Source organism: Budorcas taxicolor, chromosome 1, assembly GCF_023091745.1.
Source record: "Budorcas taxicolor isolate Tak-1 chromosome 1, Takin1.1, whole genome shotgun sequence".
Lineage (NCBI taxonomy): Eukaryota > Metazoa > Chordata > Mammalia > Artiodactyla > Bovidae > Budorcas > Budorcas taxicolor.
In genome coordinates, this window is record NC_068910.1 from 47,979,089 (window position 1) to 47,988,830 (window position 9,742).

The 9,742-nt window shown below is 47.3% G+C and overlaps 1 pseudogene; it reads left to right on the top strand.

The window, feature by feature from the left end:
* The first annotated feature begins 323 nt into the window (after positions 1-323).
* Positions 324-1,513, top strand: LOC128051883 (alpha-N-acetylgalactosaminide alpha-2,6-sialyltransferase 6-like; annotated as a pseudogene).
* The last annotated feature ends 8,229 nt before the right edge of the window (positions 1,514-9,742 follow it).

The following is a 9,742-nucleotide window of genomic DNA, read 5'->3' on the forward strand; positions in this document are numbered from 1 at the left end:
TGGGACGATCCCCTGGAGGAGGGCATGGCTACACACTCCAGTATTCTTGCCTAGAGAATCCCACGGACAAAGGAACCTGGCAGGCTACAGTCCATGAAGTCTCAAAAAGTCGGAAATGACTGTGCAACTGAGCATGCCCTGTACACCCTTATTTCACTGAAAAACCAGAATCAATCAAAACAGCTGTTTTGGCAGCAGGGCCTGGGCAGCCAGAGCAGCGCAGACCTCAACTCTGGGCTCCAGGCACCATGTGAGGGGGCTTGGGGGCTGAGAGGAGCTGGCGCCCCCCAGGGGAGGTGTGACCCCCACACCCCTCCCCCCCTGGGCCATCTGCAGGATGCCGGCCTCTGCCCCACAGCAGTCGCCAGAGAGAGATGAATAACAATAACAGCAGTGGTCAGCAGTGTGCGTGATCCTCTTTGCTCTCATCACCACCCTCACCCTCTGTAGCTCCAACAGTGCCAGTGAGGTCTCTCATTACAGCTCCCTGTGGGGCCAGATCCGCCAGCTGGTCAACCTCAAGAAGTGGAGCCAAATCCGCCAGCTGGTCAACCTCAAGAAGTGGAGCCAGATCCGCCAGCTGGTCAACCTCAAGAAGTGGAGCATCACTGACGGCTACATCCCCATTCTCCCCCACAAGACACTGCCCACCCAGTGCCACCAATGTGATTGTCATCAGTTCCAGCCACCTGCTAGGAACCAAACTGGGCCCTGAGGTCAAGCAGGCCGAGTGCACAATCTGCATGAACGACACCCCCACCATGGGCTACTCAGACCACCTTGTGGGTAACTAGACCACCTTCCGTGTAGCAGCCCATTCTAGTGCATTCCATGCGCTGCGGAGACTCTAGGAGTTCATCAACCAGACCTCCGAAACCCTGTTCACCTCCTGGGGTCTCCCAAACAAGATGCAGATGCCCCAGGACAGGCTGGTGCGTGTCATCCAGCGGGCAGGCCTGGTGTTCCCCAACATGGAAGCTTACGCCATCTCTCTTGGCTGCATGAGCCAGTCTGATGACCTCTTCCGGAGTGAGGCAGGCAAGGACAGGGAAGAGTCCTACTCGTGGTTGAGCACAGGCTAGTTCACCATGGCGACTGCGGTGGCGTAGTGTGACCACGTGCACATCTATGGCATGGTGCCCCCTGACTACTGCAGCGGCCCCGCCTACAGCATGTGCCCTACCACTGCCACGAGCCTAATGCGCTGGACGAGCGTGTCACCGCCATTCAGAATGAGAAGGGCAACCACCAGCACTTCATCAGGAAGAAGAGGGGCTTCTCTTCCTGGGCCCAGCTGTACGGAATACCCCTCCTGGACCTAGGCCACTCTGCCTGTGGGGCTCTCACGAGGGAGAAAGGAGAAGTGGGAGTCCACACAGGCCATCTCCTGACCAATCGTGGCTTCCAAGAGTGTCTTCCGACCCATCAGACCTTGAAGAGGGTGTATCCTCCAGCCATTCAGGGCCTGGAGGAATCTCTTGGCCAAACAGGGATTTGGCTTCTGTGTGGTTAATGGGTGTCAAGGGTATTTCCTGTCCATTCAGGGTCTGAGCACAGTCAACCAGAGTAATCTGAGGCTAAGGTTATGTCCTTTCCCATGAGGCCTTGGTTCAGAGCCCAGGGTGGACCCCAAATCACTTCCTATTGGCTGGACGGTGGGGTCCTGTTCCAAGAAGCTGAGGATTTTGTGTTGCCCCCTCACTTTCCAGAGCTAAAGAGAGGTTGTGTGGTGGGTAGGAGGCCAGGCTGGGGCATTTGTGGGGTTGGGGATCTCCAGGGGTGAGGCTGGGGACTGGTATCTTGGTAATCTCCCTGGGATTCGTCTCTGCACAAATGACATCTGCATCTCCCATGCTCAAGTGAAAAACAGGATCTATTTTCTCTGCAAATGACTCTATTTCATTCCTTTTAGGGGTGGAGTAATATTCTATGGGGGGAAGTGATGGGAGGGAGGCCCCTGAGGGAGGGGCTATATGTATACATATGGCTGTTTCACTTCACTGTGCAGCAGAAACTAACATAGATTGTAAAGCAATTATAGTCCATAAAAACAAGACAAGAAGAATCATAATCCATTAACTCCTCTCTTTGCCTCACCCTGCACATCCAATCCACTAGCACGTCTCATTGTTTCAACCTTCAAAATATATCTGACTCCACAGCATGCCCACTGGAACTACAGTAATAGCTTAGCCGCTCTCTCCTGTCACTCACTCCTTGAACAACCCCCACTCGGGCGACACTGTCCATTTCCTGGTCCGTCCTGCACAAGCTGTTTTCCTGGGAGAAGAGTGAGGCAGAGGTGAAGGGACACACACTGGGGCAACAGCCTGATTCAAAACCCTACCTCCGGGCTTCCCTGGTGGCTCAGTGGTAAGCAATCTGCCTGCCAACGCAGGGGATAAGGGTTCGATCCCTGATCCGGGAAGATCCGACATGCCGTGGAGCAGCTAAGCCCAAGCACTGCAACTACTGAGCGTGTGCTCTGGGGCCCCGGAGCCAGAACTACTGAGCCCAGCTGCAAGTACTGAAGGCCGCGGGGTGGAGCCCATGCTCCGCAACAAGAGAAGCCGCCACAGTGAGGAGCTCACACAGCGAAACGAGAGTAGCCTCCACTCACCACGACCAGAGGAAAGCCTGCGTAGCAGCGAAGGCCCAGCACGGCCGCTAATAAATGAATAAATAAATAAACATTTTTAAAACCCATCTATGATTAGCCACACGCCCTGGGGCAAAATTACTCAACCTCCTCTTTCCTCACATTTCTTACTTGTAAAGTAGGAATAACAAATATGGATTTGGCTTATAGAACTCTTCTGAGGGTTAAAGGGAGTCCTCTCCCCTAACAGCTCAAAACTGCACTCGTTTACTAAGCACCTGTGAGAATCCAGGCTTCCTGCTCAGCCCGGTACACATTCCTGTTTTTTAAATTGGACACACACATACCTGGAGGCAAGTGACAGTGGGCCAGGGGCATTCCAAGCCACTAGGTAAATGTTAAAAAAAAAAAAAAATCTTGAATACAGTTGACAATGGGGAAAGACAGTTCCACGAAAAGAGACCATTTATGTAATGGTGTGGGAGGAATAACAGCAAGGACTTAATGAATACTTATTGTATCAGGCATTGTTCTAGGAGCTTTATAAATACCAACTTACTCAATTTTCTAGCAGCTCTATGAAGCAAGTCCGGTATTATGCCCATTTTATAAGTGAAGAATAAACGGAAGAAGCTGAGTAACATAACATGCTGAGGTCACCTGGCTAATCCAGACAGGATTTGTGGCTCCAGCGTGGGTCCCTCTGACTTCCACCTTCCACGGTCTTGCTGTGAAACAGCTGCCAAGGGACAGGCCTTGAGAGGACACAGGTTTCACCAGAAAGGAGTGACAGGAGAGAGACAAGTGGAAAAGAAGAGATGGGAATGAACAATGGTAGCTTTGGGTGCCCTCCGCCTGGGCTTGAATTCCAACTCAGCCGCATCCCACCTGTGGAACTTGGACCCAGTACACAGGTTCCTTACCTGTAAAATGAGTTCACAGCTGTATCTTTAGGCAGCTGGGTACATAGAAAGCAGCCACTGCTTATTAACCATCCTTCTCCTTTAGGGTCTTCTTCCTGTTATTATGGACTTCCCTTGTGGCTCAGCTGGTAAAGAATTCGCCTGCAACGCGGGAGACCTGGGTTTGATCCTTGGGTTGGGGAGATCCTCTGGAGAAGGGAAAGGCTACCCACTCCAGTATTCTGGCCTGGAGAATTCCATAGACGGTATAGTCCATGGGGTCACAAAGAGTTGGACATGACTGAGAGGCTTTCACTTCACACTTCCTGTTACTGTAAAAGAGTTGAGGTCTTCTAGATTCTAATTTACTGTGATGCTATGATAAAAGGGTCAATCCACCAAGAACACATCGCATCTGTAAATGTGTCTGTGCCAGTGAACAGAGCTGAAAGACATAGAAAGCAAAACCTGACAGAACTAAAGGAGAAAAAGACACATCAACAGTGATAATTGTGGGGCCTCCCTGGTGGCTCAGCCGTGGAGAATCCGCCTGCCAATGCAGGAGACACAGGTTCGATCTCCGGCTCAGAAGATCCCATACGCTTTGGAGCTACTAAGCCCATGTGCCATAATCATTGGACCCGTGCTCTAGAGCCTGGGAACCACAATTGCTGAGCCCGCGAGCCACAGCTAGAGAAGCCCATACGCCCGAAAGCCTGTGCTCCGCAGCAGGAGAAGCCTCCGCGGAGAGAAGCCGGCGCACCGCAACTGCAGATGAGGCCTCGCTCTCAGCAACTGGATCGAAAAGCCTGTGCAGCGACGAAGACCCAGCACAGCCAAAAACAGTAAATAAATCTTTTAAGAAACAACAATGATAACTGCAGACTCTAACAACCCTCCCTCAACAACAGATAAAGCAACTAGATGGAAAATCAGGATCTATAAGAGCTCAGCTCCACCACCAACTAACAGAACTCCCTGACATTTACAGAGCACCCAACAATAACAGGATACACATTCTTTTTAAAAGCTCAGAGATCAAATACTAACAGAGGCTATAGCCTCGTGAATAAAATAAACCTCAACAAATTTAAAAGAATTTAAATCATGTACAGTGTACTCTCTGACCATAATGGAACTTAACTAGAAATCGGTAAAAGACAAATTTCCAGATACTTGGGAAGGAAACAACACACTTCTGATTAACCCCTGAATCAGAGAAAGTCTCAAGAGAAATCAAATACACACAAATACACACATAGTGAATTGAGTTATCCTTAGTACCATTTATGCTAACTTATGGCTTGCAGGGAACATTGCTGTTAAATCTAATGTACTGACCACTCCACGTCAGTACACTACATACATGGGCAGATACAGTATCCCATTAAATTCCCACCAAAACTCTAAGAAAGAGAGTTTCTATTATTATTCCCATTTTATTAATGCGGCAACAGAAGCTTACATCAGCTAAATAGCTTCTCTGAGGTCTCAGAGCTAATAAATGACAAAATCGGCTAAATTGAGGCACCAGAACTCTGTGAAAATGTCTGGTTTCAGGGAATACCTGGGAACCTGCCACAGACGACAACCCTACCTAACCAACCCCTTTATAACTAAGTCATATCTCCACAGCCTTACCAAAACACTGCCCACCATCTGGTGTGAAATAGGCTTTCTCTCCAGCCCCTGATAACTGCCAGGAGATGGGAAATTCAAAGGGAGAGAAGGACCACAAAGCCCTTCACATGAGCGGGAGAGATGTAGAAATCTCTGAGGTCATAAATGCTAATACCTCTCTTGGTATGAGTCAGAGGGTTCATTGAGAACATCAAAATAGTTTTATTTCCAGATAAACATCAGAACAGACATAAAAATAGTTATTTGACCTATGAAATATGGAAAAGTTCATATGCTTCTTTCTAGGGTGGGGTGGGAAGAGTGGTATGCAAGAGATTTTAAAATTGTACTTAATTTTTATTTTTAGCTCTGTGTGTGTGTATGAGTGTGTGTGCACACACACACCAAGTCATGTCTGACTCTTTGAGACCCCCAGGATACTGGAGTGGGTTGCCATTTTCTACTCCAGGGGATCTTCCTGACTCAGGGACTGAACCTGCATTTCTTGTGTCTCCTGCATTGCAGGATTCTTTACCACTGTACCACCTGGGAAGCCCCTTTAGCGCTGTAATAATGCCAAAAATGTAAGAAATATTCAAAATTTACAGCAAAATATAGCTGTCCATATAGCTGTCCCTTGTCCCCAACCCACATACTAGCCCCACACTCCAGAAAAAGATCACAAAAAATACTTTTAGTTCCTTTCTCCTTCTGGTATTTCCTTCAAAATTTCTAAATAGTAGGCCTATCCTGGGGCTTCCTGGGAGGCTCAGATGGTAAAGAATCTGCCTGCAAAGTGGGAGACCCAGGTTTGATCCCCGGGTCAGGATGATCCTGGGGAGAAGGAGCCGGCAACCCGCTCCAGTATTCTCGACTGGAAAATCCCATGGACAGAGAAACCTGGTGGGCCACGGACCTTGTGGTCACAAAGGCTTATCCTACCACTTCTCAATTCATAGCTTTTATTTCCTGTTGATCTGCTGTTGAGAAGGTCGAGGGTTTGGTCCTCTTCCCCTCCTGACTCCTTTAACCTCACATAACATTTCGGAAAGATGGTTCCTAGGTCCTCATAGTTGACAACACACTGTATGTAGACTTCTAAGTCCGAGGGCGTTTTTTCATCCCATTGAAAATTCCCTCTTAACTGCCACTTGATGCATAACACCTCATCATACAGAAGTCTATAGTTCGTTTTCAACTGCTTCCTTATTTTGGAATTTGGGTTGATTTCAACTTTCTTCTACTGTAAATAGTATAGAAAAACAAAATACTTGAAAATGCATTTTAAAAACACGTTTAAATATCTCCTAAGGATTCTTAGATGATCAATTAATAAATCAAAATATATGTTGTCAACTGTGAGGGGAAAATGGCCACAGAAAATACACTGGATGGTATAAGAGCAAATACAGAATAAAAATAGAGTTAATCCTCCTTGTCTCAAAGAAGGGAAAAGGCTTTTCTCCCCGCTCCCTTTTTGTTTCAGAATTTCTCTGTCCTACTCAAATGTGCATAAATCTTTAGAATGACCTCATAACTGAGGATCATTTCCTGAGGACCTGGGAGCCATCTTTCTAAAGAGCAAACTGTATCCCAGTTTGCATGGAAGGATAAGAGCCTAACTGGTGGCCCCTTGTTTGTACTATGAGAAGCTTGTTTCTCCTCTGATTAAGGCCAACACAAAGGGTCTCCCCAAGTACTTGGGTAAATGTGGAGCCAACTACGTGTGACGAAAGGTGCTGCTGAGTCCTCTTACCCGGGGAGCAGTTATTGTTCACCTCGAGAATGTGTATGTAAGGGGCTGTATCTGCTTGGCTAAATAAGGGGGTGTGATTACATTCCATCTTTGCCATCTCTGAGCAGACTGCCTGCGATGTGATCACATTCTGATTTAATATAGTATATATATAGTATAAATGTATATTCTGGTTTAATTTAGTATATATAGTCAATAATAAAAAGTGTTTTCTTCCTCTGCTGCCTTTGTGGAGAGGTTTTCTGGGCTGGGAGAAGATTTTGCTTTTTTAAACAATATTCTTTCTGTAACCAAGCAGGATCCTGTGGGGCCTTTCCAGGACAGACCCCTCCCCCCAAGTCCTCTGCTATAGTTACCCTCTGAAGTACCTAGATAACAGTATCTGCTGCAAATTTCCTGAGTTGTTTTACAGATGCTTAAACCTCCACCAAATGGAAAAAGTTAACTGCTTGATGACCATGAACGTGTAGCCCCCAGACTTTCTGGAGCCTGAGGATTGATAATATTAGCCCCTGTGACACTGCCCTGTTACCTCACCATCAGCCAATCAGCAAATTGTGCAAGAGCTGAACACAGGCACTTCAATTCCCTTCCCTCATCTGGCCTATAAAATGCCCTCCCTGAAACCCGTCATGGAGTTCAGTGGGTTTATTTGAGCATTAGCTTACCCAGACTCCTTGTCTGGCACCTTAAAATAAACTCTGCAGTTTCCTTCACTACAACTCAGTGTCAGTAGATGGGCAAGCAGACCCAAGTTTGGTTCCGTAAGATCTCAACAATGGCACTCTGCCATAATGATATTAACATCTGCCGTCCCTGGATGGAGTGGAATCCCACCTGTTACTAAGATGTCAACTCATCACTACATTAGTTTTCATACCAGACAGTGAAAGTTTGTTTGCGTGCCTCGCCTTGGAAACCTCAGGCCTAGCACCGTGTCCTGTCGCTCTTCAGACCCTATTTCAGAGGATGACCTTTCTGTCCTTTTCAGTTACTTGCTCGTGGCTCCTAAACATTCTACAGATGGCACGGGACATCCCACGTCTTGTGCTGCCCCTCCCCACTGAGAACCAGCTACCTCACATCTTTAAATTGAGGCTATCTTCACCTTCTTCTGTCCTTGAACTTCTTTCAACCACAGACTATGACCAGTTTCCAAGACGCACCATCCTCTGTTCCTGACAAGACCCTGTGAGTAAAGAGCCTACTGAGAATCTGCTAGCAAGAAGACAATCGAATGTGATGTAACTCACAGAAATGATACACCATCACCTTTATCGTGTCTGCATTCCATGGTTGGAATTGAGTTGCAGGTCCTGCCCAGTTCAAGAGGAGGGGATCATTGGCACATTCTTGAGTTTATCCATCACAGTCTTCTGAGACTTTGGTTAGACACAGGCTCATACCTCCTCATCCTGTGATCCCTGCCTCCTAACCTACCTTAATTTTTTCTACCCTCTTGTCTTGCAGTGCATTCTGGTAGTATCTTCAGAGCTTTCTTAAAGGTCACAAATTCTTTTTCTCCTGAGTTTAACCTTAATTCATCCATTGCATTTTGCACTTTTAGCCATTTTGTATTTCTTATTTCCAGAATATCTACTGTTTTTTATATCACACAAACTAATTTCCACAGCCTTGTTATTTCATCATATTCCACTACTTTTTGAAATACATTAATACATTAGTTTTAGTCTTTATTTATAATTTCTGTATCCAAAGTCCTCATGGGTTTGGTCTCGAGGTTTGATGTTTTTGGTTAATTCTAATCATTTCTGGCTCAGTTCCCTGTATGTTTTGATTTTCCATTTGTTTGGATTTTGGATTGTGAACTCGTATTACTTGGGATTTTACCTAAAATTCTACCTTTTCCACCCTGCTTTGCCTATTTGGATCTATTTTCCCCATATCAGGTACGTAGCTCTCTGTATCCCTTCCCGTGACGTTGCCTCAGCTTGACTAGGGTTCTCCCAGCAAGATCCCTAACCTGCTGTACCCAACTCTCTGCTTCCAGTTCTGGAAACCTCTCCTTCCCTTGGTCCTTTTAAACCTAAAGCGGTAGCAGTTCATTTTGCCATTATGCTGTGGGGAAGAGGTTGCTGCACTCGTCCCTGTGGAGCTGCTATTTGCCCGTATCTTTGTAAATAGCCCCACCTTTTAAAAAATTTTTTGGCTGCACCAGATCTTCGTTGGGGCACACGGGACCTTTAGTTGAGGCACACGGGATCTAGTTCTCTGACCAGGGATCCAAGCCGGGCCCCTTGTGTTGGGAGCGTGGAGTCTTAGCCATAGGACCACCGGGGATGTCCCTAAATAGCCCTTTATAAATCAACTACCTGGTTTGATAGAGATTCCATACTTGACCCAGCTTATGTGCCTTCCCAGACTGCTCAGCCCCGCTGGCCTTCCGAACACTGACTGCTTCCCAGTTGGAGTGTCCCAGTGTGTCAGCATCCCCAGGGATTAGGTGATGGCTGTAGGGTAGCCTCTGTCATGCCCACTGCACCCACAGAGGTGACAGCTGTGCTTCTAGGTCTGACCTGCCTGTATCCACAGAGGCTCTGGCTGTCCCAGCGGCTGCCCAGAGAGCCCAGGTTACACAAGCCAGAAATGCAGGGAAGTGAACGCCCCACGGGTGAAACGTGGACCAGAGAGACTCAAGAGAAAGAGAGGATTAAACTGCTTGCCCTTCAGCCCTGCAGGTGACTGTTCTAAGAGGCAGTGGCTCTGGGAGCTGGTGACCAGAGCGTTCTCTCACGAAGCTGTGGCCAGCTCAGGAGTAAACCTCTGTGTACTGTTCTTCCTCTCCTAGCCTCACTCACCCTTTCCCTTCACTTTGTTCCCTTGACTCACACATCCCAATATGGC